Source organism: Artibeus jamaicensis, unplaced genomic scaffold (assembly GCF_021234435.1).
Source record: "Artibeus jamaicensis isolate MK-2021 breed Jamaican fruit bat unplaced genomic scaffold, CSHL_Jam_final contig_465, whole genome shotgun sequence".
Taxonomy (NCBI): domain Eukaryota; kingdom Metazoa; phylum Chordata; class Mammalia; order Chiroptera; family Phyllostomidae; genus Artibeus; species Artibeus jamaicensis.
The window spans coordinates 51,071-70,184 of NW_026521843.1; positions in this window are offsets into that span (position 1 = coordinate 51,071).

The window sequence follows — 19,114 nt, forward strand, 5'->3', positions numbered from 1 at the left end:
CTAATGAGGGCCCCCAAGATGTCTCAGATGCTGTGGTTGGTTATGGAAGGTCAGGACACAGCCCAAGCCCTTCCCACAGGTCAGCGTGGTGCTGACAGCCGCTGGGCTTACTGAACGTTTAGGCTTGTGCTGTCGTCTCTCTCCTGTTGTCTTTTTAGGAAGCTCTCTCTGGGCACTAGATGGACTACTGATGTTCCTCAATGCCCACCTTAATCTCAAGAGGCAAAGGAGAGACTGCGCTACCCCCCCCCCATCTACTTCCCAGAGGATGACTGAGGCCCATCCCCAGAACTGTAGGTCGGGAATTGACAGACCTAGGCAGGCCTAGGAGGAATGGAAATTCACCAGGAGGAAAACTGCAATTCGGGAAACTGCCTGCCGACCCTACCCAGAACCAACAGATGCTCAGCTAAGATTGGAATCTGGGGTCAGCTTGTCCGGCATAACAGGATGCGGCTTTAACCTGAGGCTGAGAAGATGTACCAAGAACAATGGTCAGCAGAAAGGGCACCCAGCCACCAGCTCCAGTCAATCAGGCTCTGACACCCCAACCAGTTACCCTTCATGGGTTTTTGTGCTTAAAAACCCTGCCCTAAGAACAACCGAGCAAGTCCCAACCTCCCTTGGTCGGCCCCACTTTCTCCATCCCCCCCCCCCCAATAAACCCTGCTCCTTAGCTCACCGCATCTGTCTAATTTGTTGAACAACTGTGACCGAACAGGAATGGCCAAGGGCAAGCTCTGGTCTCATTCAAGGAGTCCCGTTGAGAAGACTTAGGCCTGATGGGGATTATTCTCTGCAGCTTCTGTTCCTGTGTGATCTTCAGATCAAATCGAACAAGGACAAGAAAGTCCGGATTTCCTACAGCATCACTGGCCTGGGCACTGACCCACCTCTTTTTCTTTTTCTTTATCCTCACCCAAGGACATTTTTGTCACTGCTTTTAGAGAGAGGGGAGGGGAGAGAGAGAAACATCGATGCAATGATTGGTTGCCTCCCATACACATGCCGACCAGAGATCAAACCCTCAACCCAGGTACGTGCCCTGACTGGACTGGAACCCTCAACCTTTCAGTTACAGGACGATGCTCCAACCAGCTGAGCATCTGGCCAAGGCTGACAAACCTCCTTAGGTGTTTGTTGTAAGAAGGGAAAGTCGGTGGCTGCAGGTGACGACAACCCTGGACGAAGAGAAGCGATCTTGCTATTTCAACTGTCTCCTGGGTGGCTTCAGGGGGGCCTAGAACCAGGGGTGATGGCCTCACTTCCTAAACACCTCAGACGGCCCCTCGTCTTGTGAAGTCATTCGTGACACACTTGTCAGCCCCTTTCACATTCCAGGGGCTGCACATGAAGGTTCAGAGAACGGAGGTGGGCAGGGCTAGGTGCAGACCTGAGCTCTGTGCATCATGGACAAGCTCTGGGCCTCGCAGGGCGGGAAGGTTACATGGCAGGCCAGCCTCTGAGCTCAGAGTAGACAGCAGCAGCTGAAAAGTAAATAAAACTGAAAATTCCGCACAGAAGGTCATTCTGATGGGCTGATCTCCTGTCCCCCTCACCTGCCAGTGGCAGCCACTGCTGTTTTCTCCCCCCTTTCCTTCCTTTCCTGTCATCATGGCAGCTTTGTCCCCACAGCAAACCCCTGCCCACCAGCCAGCACCAACCGTCTCCTGATGACACATGAGGGGAACAGCCACCTCAGGTCCATTCATGGACCAAACTCCAAAGTCTTGGTTTAAGTGACCAGGACTCACTCCCACCCACCCAGCTCTCCCCTCTGGCTTGTGAGGCCAGTGTGCAGACAGGGCACCCCTGACATTGTCAGGGAAAGAGGGATGAATGTCTGGGAGCAGTGGCACAGGTGGAGGGATGAGACCTGAGACAGCCATATGCCCTTCCCTCAGGTCCCTGATAGTCTCATGTTAATGAGGGACAGTGTTCCCACAGCTACAGCCATGTCAGAAGAAGCCCCAAATCTTTCCAAGTGAGTGAACAAACAACCATGAAATCGCTGCAGTGGTGCAGTGGACTGTACTGCTGTATCGCTTCACAGGCAGTACTGCCGTCTGCACAGCGAGGGGACTGAAACGGGAGCACGGTGCACTGTAGACTGCTGTGCTGCTTTTGTTGCCATGCTGGTTGTCAGCTGTTGGGATGTCAACTCCCCTCCACGTTCCCCTGTAGGCACCACCAGGATGCAAGTGACAGCAATGGGCACAGCCAACAACAAGAACACCTACAACGCAGCCACAGCTCTCACCACGGTGCCTCAGCACAGCACGCTCACCATCAACCAGCACACGGGCATCATCGCTGTGCTCACTTCAGGGCTGGACCAATGGGGTCGGGGGCAGGAGGGGCCACTGGGTGGGGTGTGGTCCATGTATATTTGTCCCAGCTGGTGGGCACAGACATCCACCAATCAGAGCAGACACCAGCTGTCAGAACAGTCTTAATTAGAACATGCACCACCCAGTCAGAAGGGGCACCTGCTGCAGACTGGGTCCTGCTGGTGCCCACAGGCTGACTTTGAGCCCTGAGCTCAAAGGAATCACCAGAGTACATCAGAAATGTGCTCACAAGACTGCCCTGTACGTAGCAGGATGAAATAGTCTCTTGCAAAATTAGACCACATTTGTCTCTGCTGAAAATAGAAAACACCTCCAGCATCGCCTGTCACCGTAAATGTGGAACACATAACTGAAGGGGTCCCAGGACCCATTGTCTGGTGCTGGGACTGGGAACACATGGAACAGATCCCAGTCCAGGTAAAGTCTCCTCAGGTCAGTTCTGGGAGGGGATGGTCTCAAATCACCAAACTTTGCCCCTTGTGGAGCCAGGGGCCCAAGGCAGAAGCTGAGCTGCCTGTCAGCCTTGCCTTGAACACCTCACCGGATCAGGACCCGACCCAGAAACTGGTTGTTTAATGGAGAGGATGGTCCTTCCAGGTGGGTGCCTCGGGGGCTCCTCATCTGCTCTCTGGGTGGCGCTGGGTGGACGAGCCCAACCTGCCTCTGATCCCCAGGGTGGAGCACCACCTGTCTATCTGCAGAACGTACCTGTGTACAGCCCGAGGGTTCAAGGTGACGGCCTCTGAGGTGAGAAGTCAAGTTCCACAGTGACAGCTGGACTCACACTGACGCCAACAGCCACCCTCCCATCTTCAGCTTGACCGTGTCCAGCAGAAGCCAGCACATGTCCCATGAACTGTATATGCTGGTGGCTCATGCGTCACTGTGTTGGGCCACAATGTCACCCAGGCCCATGGTCCCCAGCCAGGTGGCTTGTTAGAACCCTCTGGGCCTTGCTGGGACACAGCGACTGACCCTCTGTCCCAGGGCAAGGGCAGCCAACTCTGGCCTGGGCAGTGACCCAAACAGGGAGACAAGGGCAGCAGGCAGAGTCCACGACAAAATCTAGATGCTCTGGGGTCAGGAGAGGGGCTCTGACTCCAACCACAAATTCCCATCACAGCGGCATCAGGGATGGGCACAGGCATCCATCCTGTGACGGTCCAGCCACCGTGGCATGTGGGCCTCCCTGTGGTCAATGCTTGTCCAGACTGCAGCCGGACAAGCCAAGTTCTCAGGGTCTTGGCCGACCAGGAAGAACCATCGGATCCAGGTTACTGAGCAGTGTGTGCTGCGTGTTTTACCTGCCTGGTCTCAAATCTGTGAGGCAGAAACACCTTCAGCCACATGCCCGGAAATGTCAGCAAGGTGGTTCAAGAGCATGACTACACTGTGGCTCCGTCACACAGTCCAGGCCCAGAGGCCCGGCTGCCAGGCAGCCTGGCAGCAGCACCAGGCACACAGCTTCACCTGTCCTTCTGCTCTGTCTTCCTGGGCCTGTGTTTTGTCCTCCTGGTAGCGAGGGGCCCCTGCACTTCCAGCATCACACTCGTCCAGTCTCAGAGACAGGGAGGAAGGGGGCGAGAGCCAGTTCCTGGCACGTCTGGACACTACTTTCTCGTCTAAATGATCCACAGCAGTAAAGCCAGCACTGCCTCCCAGGTGACAGGCACATGTCAGGGTCTCCCCTGGGGCTGTCAGACACTCCAGCTGGGCCCCACTGAAGACTGCACAGGCCTGGCTCAGGACGGAGAAGTTTGCTCCCCTCGGAAACACAGTCAGAGGGGCCGGGACAGGGAGGTGGTGGGGGTGGGGGGGCTGGCAGCAGAGGACACTCCGGGCCTGACTTCTGGCTCTGCTCCCAGCCCTGCAGGGCTGAGGGCCACGGGCAGGGCCTGAGGGTCTGCAGTCTTGGCCGCTGCTGCCACCTCCCCCTGCCAGCGGAGCACCTGGGATCGGGGATGCAAGGTGTTCGGCCCCTGCAGGCAGGGTCGGTGCTCCTCGTCTGACTGGACTCTGGGTCTTGGTAAGGGATGGAGCTGACCGTCAGCCAGGAGCCTGTGGGGAGCACCCAGCCCCTGACCCCCGGCTCCCAGCCCTGCCCCCGCCAACACCCCTGACTGTGCTTTGTCTCTGCCAAGCTTCTCGCTTGGGTGTCTTGGTATTTTTTTTCTTTGTAATGTCACTTGTATAACTCTAAGTGCCTATGGTTACTGCTTCAGACTGGAAAGAGCAAAAATAAAATAATACAAATTGAAAAAAATTAACCATATTGTGCTCTAAAGCAAGTTCCACTAAATTTCCATTGAGTGAAATTATAGAAGGTATGTTACTTGCTCTCATTGCTAATAATCTAGAAATCAGGAACAGAGAGTAACTAGAAAGTTCTTTTATTTAGATATTATAAAGTATACTTCTAAATAACCCCCCAAAACAAATCACAATTAGAGTTAGAAATAATTTAAACTGAATGATGATAAAAATACTGTGCACCAAAGCCAGATCACTCAGGTTCCACAAACGGTCAAGGTCAGTGGTTCTCAAGCACAAGTGATTTTGCCCCCAGGAGGACATTAGGTAAAGCAGGCACACATTTCAGATTGTCATGAGGTCACAGGTGAGGGAGGGTGTTACTGGCCAGGAGTGAATAGAGGTAATGGATGCTAATAAGCGCCTACAATGCAGAAAAAAACACCAGGGGAAAGAATTATTGGCCCAAAAGGCCCTCAGTACTGTTACCAGGAGGACCCAAGTTAGGGGAGTTGGGGGATTCCCCTCCTTGGTTCTTGTCCTGCTCAACAGAATAGATTCAGACAAGGGACAACAAGCACAGTGAAAGTGAGGTAGTAGGTTTATCTGTGCAATGCACTCGACAGGAACCTGTGCACTTGCCCCCGGCTAGTCTGAGTGCCCCGCCTCCTGGGGTTTCAGGGCTTTTGTGTTTGCAGCAAACACAAAAGGCTTCCCCTCCTCACCCTTCTCCCAACCTTGGGATTCACATACAGTTTCAAAGGCCTCCCTTCCCAGATGGAGAAAACAGGACACAGAATGTCAAAGGCTCCCCTCCAGCTGCTGGTCTCTCTTCTGATCTCTGAAAATCTCACCTGACCTGGCTCGGTACTGCTGAATTCCTGGGTGGGACGTGTCCCCCTCCCCCTCCCTGACTTGGTTTGCTGTCTGTCCTGCTTAGCAGTGCTGAGAATAAGGAGCCCTGCTCTGCATGGAACTCAATGAAGAGTCCAGAAGAATGGAAACTGCACGTCACTTTGCTCCCTAGATCTGAAACGATGCCTCTCTCTTTGCACAGACAGCATACAGACTTGAGACCTAAAGAACAACAACAACAACAAAAGCTCACCATCTTGCAGAGATTGGCGAGTGTCCTAGGCTGAGAAGACACCCACATAAAGTCAGGAGACAAAAAGGTGTGACACCTTAGGAGACGGAACCACACGTCTGACGGTCACTGCTTCTTCTCATTGCCAGGACATCACTCTTCAATAGCTGTTCTACAATGTGACTAGAATCGATCACCTTAGTCTTTTAGGTCCCAGAATGCACCATCTAAAATTTCCCTTTTGAAAATGTGGACATTTGCCATATTATAAATTCCTTAGATTACCTACAAGGGGTACAATTTCACTTAGAAGATACTTCTGATTTCTGAATGCGTTCTAGGGCGTTCTAGTTCTTAGGACATGCTTACTGATTTCAGAGAGAAGGGAAGGGAGGGAGAGAGAGAGGGAGAGAAACATCGATGTGAGAGGAAAACACTGAAGGGCCGCCTCTCATGTTGGTCCCCACTGGGGACCAAACCCACAACCTAGGCCTGTGCCCTGACTAGAGCTTGAACTACAACCTTTACTGCATCAGCAAGGAGAAACTCCATCCTCCTTGCTGATGCAGTAAAGAATTACAGACCAGCCAGTCTATTAGTGAGCAAGCAGGGTTTACTAGTGATACATACTCATGGAAGGGAATGGGCCTTGTCAAGCAAGGTAAGGGTGGCAAGAGCCTCAGGTCCTTGGTCCTGAGGAATTAGGTAGTTGGCAGGATTGGGGTGAAGAAGCGACATATTAACTGGTGGGTAAAGGTGGTGCCAGCTTCCATGGGGAAAGTGACTACCCAAATGCAGGTATGTGTGGGGGTCTGTTAGCCTGAATCTTTATCTCACCCCAGACCCCGTTTGTTCCTTTTGTTGTAAAACAGAAACATGACAGGAGCCAGTTAAAGCTGAGTCAGCCACCCAAAGTTATTTACACTCTCTTTCTGTAAACATTAGGAACTCCCTCGTGAAACAGACGATGACCAGAGGTAGGCAAGTAACCAAAGTTGCCTTGTGGGCTTCTCCTTTGGGCACTGTGGTCACCCTCCCACCTACCAACCAGACCTTGGAATTAACACACAGTTTAATTCCAAGGCTTTCTTTCCAAGACAGTGGAAACAATACACAGAATTACAATATGTAGAATTCCCTCCTCCTGTACTGCCATGGTGTTTCTTGGGATGTTCCAAACACCTGGCACTATTATCAGATCAAGCTCAGGACGGCTGAGTCCGTGTCTCCCTCCTCCTCCCTGTCTGGGTTTGCTCTCTGTCCTACCTAACAGGACAAGGCTCCAACCAACTGAGCCACATTGGCCAGGGCTCAGCAAAAATTTTAAAGTAAAACAAGCTCAATTTAAGTGCACCTGTTAAAATAAGGAAGAATTAAAAGGTGTATTGTATTATGAAGCTACAGTAAGTACAACAGTGGATTAATGCCTTATGAATAGACGGATGGAAAAGAATACAGGGTCCATTAATACATACAGATCCACATAGAAATTGTGCGGTTTTTGTTTAGTTTTTTAAATTTATTGATTTATTTGTTTTGTTTGGACCATCTATTGTTTACCTCTCATGTGCTCCCAACTGGGGACCTGGTCCACAACCCATCAAAGATTGGCTCAGGTAACCAGCTTCTTGGTGATTGCAGACAAATAATTGAACAGAACACAGAGTTTATAGCAGACAGACAGAGCAGATTCATTAAGTGATAGTACACTCCACAGAACATGGGAGCGGGCTGACTTGGAGCAGACATTGATCTCAGGGGCTGGAGGGATTGTGTTCTTATAGGACAATATTTCCTGGCTAGTTGGTCAGGTTTTATTGCTCATGTACAAGTAATTATATTACTTTAAAGCTACTGCACACATGATCTCCCATGATCTTCCGTGATACAGTATAACAAAATGGTTTCCAATGAAGTTAAAGACAAGTATGTGAACCAGAGCCATGTGATGGGGGTGAGGATATGGGGGGGGAAGGCTGGGCTAGTGGGGGCCAAACTATCTGGCCAACCTGGTATAAAGCAGGCTTCACTCAGCATCACAGCACTGAGATCACGTAGAGTGTGTGTTTTGGTCTCATAGCACTTAAGCTGGAATTCACTGAAAGTGGGTGACTGGGAAGTTCTGTCGTTTGGAACTTATGAAATAGACTCATAAATAACCTCCAAAATAGTTCATTTTGGAAGTTATAACTCAAATGCAACTATCTGAGTTACAAAATAATTTGAGCTGAGTGACTCTAAAAACACTACATACCAAAACTTCAGAAGGAAATCTTCACCTTTAAATGCACATGTAAGAAACAGAAGTGGAAATGCACAAGTTTTGCACCTGCAAGAGGAACCTGAAATGGTAAACAAAGTCCAGGCACAGTGGAGGACACGAGCCCGCAGACATGTCCGGAGGGGCACGTACATAAAATAATAGTGCTTCTTTTTAACCTCTGGGTGGAAAACTTTGAATAAATTTTACTTTTCTCATTGTTTAAGGAAGTTGCAACACACAAAACCAATTACAAACAATTTTCAAGCACACTTGGAACTTTTAAAAACCTCACTTTATTATGCTACAAAGCCACTTCCAACAAATGTCACATTAGACACACTTATTCCTCCCTTCACTCTTAATCTGGAAACCAGTCACAAAGTACCAGGACAGTCCTTAACATTTAGACATTTTCAAACGCACCTGGAAATACATACCACTGCCATCAAAACTCACTGATACTCCACTGGAATCAACCACTTTTCCTGCTGACCTGCACTAAGGCGTCGTTCCCCAATATGACCACAAGACGGCAGCAGAGATGCACACTCTGAACACAGACTGTACTATGGGCCTGGCCACCAGGTTCCTTTGGTTTTTACTGTGAGATGCAACGACGGGCACATTTTTCATTTTCCCCAACAACGTGACTACACAGTACATTCATCACTTTGCTCCACTGCCCTCTGCCATCTTTCAGGCTACTTCCCCATTCCATCTTCCCACCACATTTTACATTTTGGAGCAGAGAAATCTCCCAGGTGCCATTCCACAGAATAGAAATTTTTCTCCATTAAGAAAATTGTGGAGACTTCCGCCAAGATGGAGGCGTAGGTGGAAACACTGCATCCTCGCACAACCAAATCTAAAAACAACAAAGTTTTAACAATAATAAACTCAATCAAACCACACAGAAAATTGACAATACAGAGTTTGAAAACAACGAAACACTCAGCTAAACCGGTGAGAGGGGCGAATCCAGCAGCAGAGCGGGTTGGGCAAAAAAGATCCCTGACCAGGCGATGTGCAGGCAGCCGAGGGCGCGGATCCCAGGTGCCAGCTAGCTATGGGCGGACACAGGGAAGAGGCGCGGCTGGCTGTCTGCGGTCTGTCGCGCATTTATGTGCAGATAAACAGGCGGGGGCAAGAGGTGAGGTGGACTGGGCAAGCAGAGAAGAGCGCCATTGCGTCCTCTCTGACCCCGCCCCCACATACAGCATCACAAACCAGTGACCTGGGTGGCCCCACCCTGGTAAACAACTAAGGCTCTGCTCCTCATATGTAACAGGCACAAACAGATAAAAACATGGCTCAAGAACAACTCAGAGCCCCAGAGCCAATAAATCTAAGCGATGAAGAAATAGCCAAACTTTCAGATGCACAATTCAAAAACACTGGTGATCAGGATGCTCACAGAACTGGTTGATTTTAGTCACAAATTAGAGGAACATATGAAGGCTAAACTAATTGAAATGAAGGGAAATACACAGGAAACCAATAGTAATGGAAAGGAAACTGGGAATCAAATCAAGGGAGTGAACCAGAAGGAAGGAAAAAATGACCAAACAGAAAAATATGAAGAATCAAGAATTCAAAAAAATGAGGAGAGGCTTAGGAACCTCCAGGACATCTTTAAATGTTCCAACATCCGAATTCTAGGGGTACCAGAAGAGGAAGAGGAACAGCCATGAGTGGAAACCTTATTTGAACAAATAATAAAAGAGAATTTCCCCATTCTGGCAAAGGAAATAGACTTCCAGGAAATTCAGGAAGCTCAGAGAGTCCCAAAGAAGTTGGACCCAAGAAGGAAAACACAAAGGCACATTATCATTATATTAGCCAAGATTAAAATGAAGGAGAGAATCCTAGAAGCAGCAAGAGCTAAGGGGACAGTCACCTACAAAGGAGTCCCCATCAGACTGTCAGCAGATTTCTCAAAAGAGACCTTACAGGCAACAAGGGGCTGGAAAGGAGTATTCCAAGTCATGAAATCCAAAGACCTACAACCAAGATTGCTCTATCCAGCAAAGTTTTCATTTAGAATGGATGGACAGATAAAGTGCTTCTCAGATAAGACCAAATTCAAGGAGTTCATCATCACTAAGCCCTTATTATATAAAATTTTAAAGGGACTTACCTAAGAAAAAGAAGACAAAAAATATGAACAGTGAAAGGACAGCAAAGTCACAGTTATTAACAACCACACCTAAAACAAAATTTGCTTTTGTCCTCTTAATTTGCTTAAGAGGACAATTAGATCAGGAGTGAACCATAGAAACGAAGATCACGTGGAGGGTTAGCAACAGGGGAGTGGGAGAAGGGGGGAGAAGGTACAGAAAATAAGTAGCATAGATGGTAGGTAGAAAATAGACAGGGGGGAGGGCAGAATAGTATGAGATATATAGAATCTAAAGAACTTGAGACACGTGGTCATGAACTAAAGGGGGGGAAATGATGGGGGAGGGGTGTGCAGGGTGGAGGGGAACGGAGGGGGGAACAGAACAAATGTAATGGCATAATCAATAAAATAAAAATAAATAAATAAATTTAAAAAAAAAAAAAGATAATTTTGGAGAGGCTGAAATAAATGGCAATCCAAAGATGCGGGGTGGGTGAGTGCTGCGGATGAATCAGAACACCCAGACTGCAACCCTTTTATTCTGATCACCACAGGGAAACGTGTGTTCTTGCCTTATCCTGTCTGAAGATAACGTGTCTCCTGCTGACACATTCAGGACTCTTTCCCTCAGGTGGTGCTTTCTATTGGCCTGAGGCGGAGCAGTACCTGCTGGAAGGAACCGCCTGGAGCTCCCATCCTGTGAGGAGCTCCCATCACAGGACTCCCTAATGACCCCACCACATAGACAGAATCCCCTCCTTTGGATGCAGACCGCCCTTTGGAGTGGATGGTGGTGGTTCCCTCCATGTGCCCCCAATCTCTCCTGTTCCACACTAGTGTCAACTATCAACACTTCATTCTTCCTCCCCAATTGGTCTTGGAATTGGAAGGTTTTCATTATGTTTCAGTGGAGAATTGCATTTGGAAACGTGGTCAAGAAGGGTTCCCCCTCCTCCCTGCCTAACTTCTGTGGAACCCAAACATCAAAGCAATTAACGTAACTGAGATGGTGCAAATGATTTTCCACACTTGTTTAGGATATTTTGAGTATGTCACCTGCTCCCATGTGCTGTAACGTGGTCTGTTCTCAGTTAACGACTGGACTGGGTGGCTCTGCACTGCAACTGGTCTATGGGACCCAGGGGGCAACTGCACAGAAGTCTCCAGCATGAAACTTCAAAATCTGCTTCTGACACGTTTGGTCAGTCACACACCACAAACCTTTTTTCGCATTTCAGTTGTGTTTTCACCTTTCTTGACGTGACAAAGCCTAATGTGCCAATACTGTTGCTATGTTCATCCATCTTCAATATGAAAATGGTGACACAAATATTCACCAATTCTGGTCAGTTTTTTTAATGCACACTGATACAACAGCTATCACAATAAAGTCCAAAAAAAAAAGGGTTTCAAATGAGGTTAAAAACAAGTCATGGGCCCTGGCTGGTGTAGCTCAGTTGACTGAGCACCAGACTTTGCTTCTGAACACCAGAAGCAAAGGGTCACTGGTTCGATTCCCAGTCAGGGCACATGCCTGGGTTGCAGGCCAGGTTCCCTAGTGCAGGGCGCATGAGAGGCAACCACACACTGATGTTCTTCTCCCTTTTTCTCCCTTCCCCTCTGTCTAAAAATAAATAAAATCTTTTAAAAAAGAAAAAAAGACAAGTCATGGTATCCACTGCAACCCCAAACCCTAATCCTAACCTTGAACCATGCCACACACGAGACACTGGACTTGTCCGAAGCCTGTCCCTGACTCCAGATGCCTGGCTCTGGACATCATACTCCAGGGAACAGTCTGTTGCCCTATCTAAACCTGTAAACCCTTGAAATATAAACATTTAATGTCTAAAAATATAAAGCAGGTTTCTGTAAAAAAACAACTTATATTAAATCAAGCAAATTAGATGATGCAATGATGATGCACACTAGACATGACATGCCTGAGACTGCTGCTGACCTATCACGGCATACTCTTCCAAAGCAAAATTGATTAAAGTAAATGAGTAAGTCTGATGTCCTTCTGATTAAAAAGTTCTGGGGAGGAGGAGAAGCTATTCACATAGTAAGAAGACCACCCATGAAACTGAAGAAAATGGTTGCACATTATACTTTCAAATAGACTCTTTTTCCCACAACAAAGAACTTTATGACACATCAGTGAGAGATACCTATATTATTTTAAACCTTTTATTTATTTATTTATCTATTTGTAGAGGGCTGAGGGAGGGAAAAGAAAGGGAGAAAAACATCATGTGTGGTTGCCTTTCACAAACCCACTACTGGGGATCTTGCCTGCAACCCAGGCGTGTGCCCTGACTAGGAATTGAAACAGAGACCCCTTTGGTTTAGAGGCCAGTACTCAAGCCACTGGACCACACCACCCAGGCAGACATCTATATTAAAAAAAAAAAACTTGAATAGTCCCTTCTAATGAGAAGACATTCATAGAAGTGGTAAAAAAAATACCAGAGAAGATGTTCAATGGCTAAATCATGGCACGATACCCCTTCCCAGACACTACAAAGGCCATAATGAGAAAGCAAAACTGAGAAATGTTTATTACCACAAACAAAAATTAGGATGATTAACCATTTCTTTTGTTAATGTAAAATATTGCAGATCTGGTACAAAATAGTTTGATATATACCTGAAAAAAATTATTTTACTGTGTTCAATAACTCTACCTCAAAATATATATAGCTGAGGAATTAAAAACAGATGTTATAACAAACTTATACATGGTTATTCAAAACAGCACTGTTAACAACAACTGAAAGGTAGAAAGTATTCAAATGTCCATCCACAGGTAAACAAATACACAAAATTTCACAACACAAAGCTAGGGAATTTTGAGAGTTTGTGTATTAAATCTAAGGACAGTGAAACAAAGAAAGGGCTTCAGAGAGAAGAGGCACAATCACAGCAACAAGAGTGAGCACAGGAGGAGCTGCTTCTTGAGAAACAGAAATTTAGACACAAAAAAAGTCCTTGGAGACAGGGTCAGGGGTCAGCCAGGACAAACTGCCAACTGTTCCCCTGGCTGCAAGTCTCGGGGACCTTTGGAGATAAGGAGAAACAAAGTGAAGATACACAGCAAAGAAGAGAAGGGAAGGTGCATGTGTGCGCAATGAACAGTGCGTAGTGAGTCCTTTGTCTTTAGGGTTTTACCTGTTTTCTAACATTGAGGACTTAGAGGAGATCTTAGAAGAGTCATCTCCACAGAATACTCAGCTTTCCAGGGGTGTCATTGATGTACTGATGCAACAAAACAAGCACACAGAGTAATCAGAGTAATCTTTCTCCTTCAGAAAAGTCACCAGAGAAAGGCTGGGACTGAGGTGGGTCTTCCCCTATGTGGTCTGCAATGTCTGAATCATTTGCTCTCCAATGTCCTTACTCAGGGAAGATTAGATCCTCAGATTTGTTAACTGGCTGTAAATTGCTAGGCCTTATTTAGCTATCAAACTCACTTTTCCCATTCCACTTGCCAAATAATTTTCCTACCTTTTTAACTAACCTGCCTCAACTCCATACACTTGGGGACTCATATTGGCATTGAATTTGACAGGATGATCATCTGTTGACAGATAGCTGAGCTTAACTCAGGACCCTGGACACAGACCTTTAACTCTGAAACCTGGATCCTGGAGTGGACTCAAACCAAAACTAGGACTCCAGGCCCGAAGCCGCAGACCCAAAGCCGTGTGTGCACACTGGAGCCAGACCATGAGGTCCAAAGGTCAAAGACCAGAGGCCAGGAACTGCCATCGGATCACAAATGCCAGATTCCATACACCAGAACCGGTCTTGCAGCCGCTGGGAGGGAGGAGAGGGCCAGGTGGGCCAAGGAGGGAGAGGCTGTGGTCTGAGAAGGGCTCCAGGACTGTGTCAGGGTCACAGGGAGGCCGAGCTGAATGCCAGGCAGGTGCGGCCTTGACCGTAGGCTGCATGGGTGCGGGTGGCCCCATCTGGGCACGGAGGACTCTGAGCGGTGGCCACATTACTCTGGGGCTTTGCTGGTGGCTCAGGTATTTTTTCCACGAAGGTGGCCTCCGGGGGTTGCAGAGGTCGTTCATTCCCGCATTCAGTTGCACAGGATACAGCAGTTAAGAAGGGCTTTTACTCAGAACTACACAGGTGTTATTCCCAAGATGCACACCAGATGGCAGAAGAGTGTACTATTTTATGATACACATCCAGTTGTTACCCACTAAACACTATAGGCAGCAGAGAAAAACGTTTTATGCGAACTTTCTCTTAAGTTTTGTTGTCAAAATACACAGGAAGTAGCAGAACTTTTCCACTTTTATTCCCAAGGTGTATGCTAGCCTCAGAACAAGCATTTCCTGGCTTCCAGCCAAGATGGAGGCATAGGTTGACACACTGTGCCTCCTTGCACAACCAAAAGAAGGACAACAATTTAAAGACAAAAAACACCAGAACTGACAGAAAATCAAACTGTATGGAAGTCCGACAGTTAAGGAGTTAAAGAAGACACATTCACCCAGACCAGTAGGAGGGGCAGAGACCTGCAGCAGGTGGAGAGGACTCTCAGCAAGGTGGTGGCCAGAGAAGTGGAGGTCCCACATTCAGTGCAGATAAACCGGGAGGAACAACTGGGGAGCGAGACAGACCGAGCAACCCAGGGCTCCACCACGGAGAGACAGAGCCTCAAGACCTCTGACTGAAAACACCTGTGGGGGTTAGGGAGAAACCCCCAGCCTCACAGGCGAGTTCGCTGGAGAGACCCACAGGGTTCTAGAATGTAACACAAGCTCACCCACCTGGGAATCAGCATCAGAAGGGCCCACTTTGCTTGTGGGAAGAGGGGGAAGGGACTGAAATCTGGCAGAGAGCGGAGCAAGCACCACGGTTTCCTCTCGGACCCCTCCCCCACACACAGAGTCACCGGGCTGAGACCCGGGTTGCCCCGCCCAGGTGAACGCCTAAGGCTCCGCCCCTCATACGTAACAGGCGCGCCAAGACAAAAAATGACCCAAATGAAAGAACAGATCAAAGCTCCAGAAAAAATACAATGAAGCCACAAAGAGATAGGCAACCTATCAGATGCACAGTTCAAAACACTGGTGATCGGGATGTTCACAGGATTGGATGAATTTGGCTGCAAATTAGATGAAGAAATGAAGGTTATGCTAAGTGAAATGGAGGAAAATGTACAGAGAACCAATAGTGATAGGAAAGAAACCGGGACTCAAATCAATAGTGTGGAGCAGAAGGAAGAAAGAAACAACCAAACAGAAAAGAATGAAGAAACAAGAATTCAAAAAATGAGGAGAGGCTTAGGAGCCTCCAGGACATCTTTAAATGTTCCAACATCTGAACTGTAAGGGTACCAGAAGGGGAAGAGGAACAGCCACAAGTGGAACACTTATTTGAACAAATAATAAAGGAGAACTTCCTCACCCTGGCTGGTGTAGCTCAGTGGATTGAGCACGGGCCTGCGAAGCAAAGGGTCGCTGGTTTGATTCCCAGTCAGGGCACATGCCTGGGTTGCAGGCCAGGTCCCCAGGAGGGGACACATGAGGGAGGCAACCACACATTGATGTTTCTCTCCCTCTCTCCTTCCCTTCTCCTCTAAGGATAAATAAATAAATAATAATAATAATAATAATAATAAAAAGAGAAATTCCCCAATCTGGCACAGGAAATTGACTTCCAGGAAGTCCAGGAAGCTCAGAGAGTCCCAAAGAAGTTGGACCCAAGGAGGAACACACCTACAAACCTAGGCACATCATAATTACATTAGCCAAGATTAAAATGAAGGAGAGACTCCTAGAAGCAGCAAGAGATAAGGGGACAGTCACCTACAAAGAAGTTCCCATCAGACTGTCAGCGGATTTCTCAAAAGAGACCTTACAGGCAAGAAGGGACTGAAAAGAAGTTTCCCAAGTCATGAAAGGCAAGGATCTACATCCAAGATTGCTCTATTCAGCAAAGCTTTCATTTAGAACATAAGAGCAGATAAAGTGCTTCCCAGATAAGGTCAAGTTCAAGAAGTTCATCATCACCTAGCTCTTATAATATGAAACGTTAAAAGGATTTATCTAAGAAAAAGGAGATAAAAATATAAACAGTAAAATGACAGCAAACTCACAGTTATTAAAAACCACACCTAAAACAAGAACAAAAGCAAACTAAGCAAACAACTAGAAAGGAACAGAATCACAGAAATGGAGATCACATGGAAGGTTATCAACAGGGGAGTGGGAGGGGAAGAGAGGGGGGGAAAGGTACAGAAAACAAGTAGCATAAATGGCAGATAGAAAATAGACAGGGGGGAGAGCAAGAATAGTATGGGAAATGTAGAAGCCAAAAAACTTATTTGTATGACCCATGGACATGAACTAAAGGGGGGGAACGTGAGTGGGAGGGGTGTGCAGGGCAGAGGGGAATAAAGGAGGGGAAAAGGGGCAGCTGTAATAGCATAATCAATACAATATATTTTAAAAATAAAAAAGTGTTTTCTGATTCCTCAAATTCAGGTGCTATTCTGAAGGTGCGCACAAAAGGGCGGCAGAGGGTAGCCTTTCCCAGTCACACTGACTGAAGTACTATTCTCAAAATTCTCACGAGGCGGCAGCAAGGGCCACATTTTCCTGGCATCAGGGCTCCGCCTTCTCTGCACTAAAATGAGAATACAAAACGGGAGGGAGGAGCCAGACTTGCTTGTAAGCTCACTTTGATACAATCCCTACTTCAAGTCCATCCCATGCCGTTTGCTCCCATTTGCTAGATGAGGCAGCAACATTTGTCATCTGCCTCTTACAGGCATTTCAACTGAAGACCGATGCTAACAGCCCAAAGTCCAGACCAAGGCCTACATGGGCCAAGATGGCCCAGAAGAGCAGGCGCACACAATGCCCTGAACGAACAGTCCTCGCAGCTTTGGGTTGAACCTGGGTTGTTCGTTCTATTTGAGGAAAATCTGCACATGACCTGATGGCCCAGCCTGCCACGCACTCGCCCACTGGTGTTTGTGGTGGGACCGGGGCAGACAGCGGGGGAGCAGGCAGGTGGGGAGGAGGAGGTGGTCTGGCCCCTCGCAGGGGCACAGCCAGCACCAGATTCCTGTCACAGCCACTTCCCCGCTTCTACTTCCTGCCCGTGCCCCAACTGTTTAAAATCTGTTCTGTCCACGTTCCCTTCCTCTGAAGCCAAGGGCTTCTAGAGGCTCAGGATGGCGTCTAGGGTGGCAGTTATCTTACTGGGGAAGAGCCTGAGTCCCAGACAGGGGCAGAGCTGACTCTGGGCTCCACCACCCACCAGCTGTGTGACTTCATGCAAATGAACAGTCTCTGCGGCCCCTCTCAGGGCAGCCTGGAGGCTTCAGCGAGGTGGGGCATTCAGCTCCTGCCCAACGTGTGCTCAGCCTCACTCTCCCTCCCTCTTCCCTTCTGTGTCCTTTCTCACCTTCTATGAGCTGAATAAATCAGGAGTTTAGCAAATAGTGTTGTTTCGGCAGAGTGCACTCTCCTACTGGTGCCCACACAGCCCAGCTCCCCGAGGCCACTCACTCCTGCACCGGCCTGGCTTCCTGCTCAGGGCAGCACTGACCGCAGCCTCTCTCCGGTCCTCACACCCCTGCTCCTCCGCAAACTCAGGGTCCTGCCTCCGCTCAGACCGGCACCACCCAGAAACAGTCCCTTCACTGTCCCTCTGCTTCCTGTCGCCGGCTCATCCAATCCAATCTCCACACCGTGACCACCTGATCTTTCAAAATTAGGGATCTGATCCCACCCCCTCTCACACATGAGAACTGCCAACAGCCTCCCCCACCCCAGCCTAGCGAGTGGTCTCCCTCATCAGCACAGTGCTGAGACCCCCTCTCAGGCCGCACTTCCTTCTCCTGGTTTCGTTTCAGACCCCCCCCCCCCACTCCGTCCCCAGGAGCCCCAGAGGTCGCATCGGCCTCCCTGGTTGGAGATGGCGAGGGCTCTAACACACAGAGGGACCAGCACTGGGACTGAGCCTCGAATGCGGGAACCTGAGTAAAACACAGACTTTAGTTCATGATAATGTATCAATATCTGTTTATTAATTATAACAATTCTGTAAAAAACTAGAAAGAGAGAAGAATTAAAAGTAAATAAGAGAAACCTATTTCTTCAATCTGGAAACCTAAAGAAAATGGGTGACGTCCTCGTAAAAATAAACCCGAAATATAATGGACCGCAAACTAAGGAAAACACACACAGCCCACAAGCCACCCAGAGGCCTCCTCCCTGCCTCTCCTCTCACTGCCTGAGGCAAGCACGCTGGAGGAAGCTCTTCCAGCTCCTGCGGTGGGTCCACACCCAGAGCCAAGTGCGCATCTGCGTTGCTCCAAGGCCAGTGCGGGGGCCACTCCTGTGCCCCTCTGATGGGCGCTGCGCGCCGGCCAGTGCCCTGGGCCTGTTGGTCTGCGTGGGGAACCCCAAACAGGTGCAGGAAGGGGAGCTGTCTGGGGCCTGGGGCCCGTGCCAGCGGGAACAACATGGAGGTCTTCGGAGTCTTGCACGGTGTTCTGCGAACACTTCCAGGGACTCGTCGGAGTCTGCTGCTCCACACCCTCACGTGGAAAATGTGAGGCCAGGCAACCCTCTTTGGCCACTGCAGGTGGGAAGAGGTGGCACGTGACCGTGGGACCATTCCAGCAAATATCGCCAAGCGCCAGCATGGGCCTCATCATTTCCCTCTTCTCCATTCTGGAGCAAAGGGCAGAATGTGGACGGTTCCCACTCAGCTGGGGCTGTGGTTTGGCGCCAGACAGCCAAGGCGCTCCGGGCTCCTGGACAGGAGAGAGGCCGCGCGCCTCACTGACTCAGCAGCTGGCACAGGGCCCCGCCCCTCCCACTCGACCCGGGAGGACCCCGAGGAGAAGCGCCCTTGGCACGGAGCTCAGAGGCTGTTTGCTGGCACAGTGCGATCAGGCTATCGCCGACCTGCAGGTGGGTGGAAACCTGATCTGGAGGGCAGGTGGGAAGGGCGCCCCGAGGGTAAAAATGCGAGTCTTGTTTAGAAGAGAACAGTGCGCACTGGGC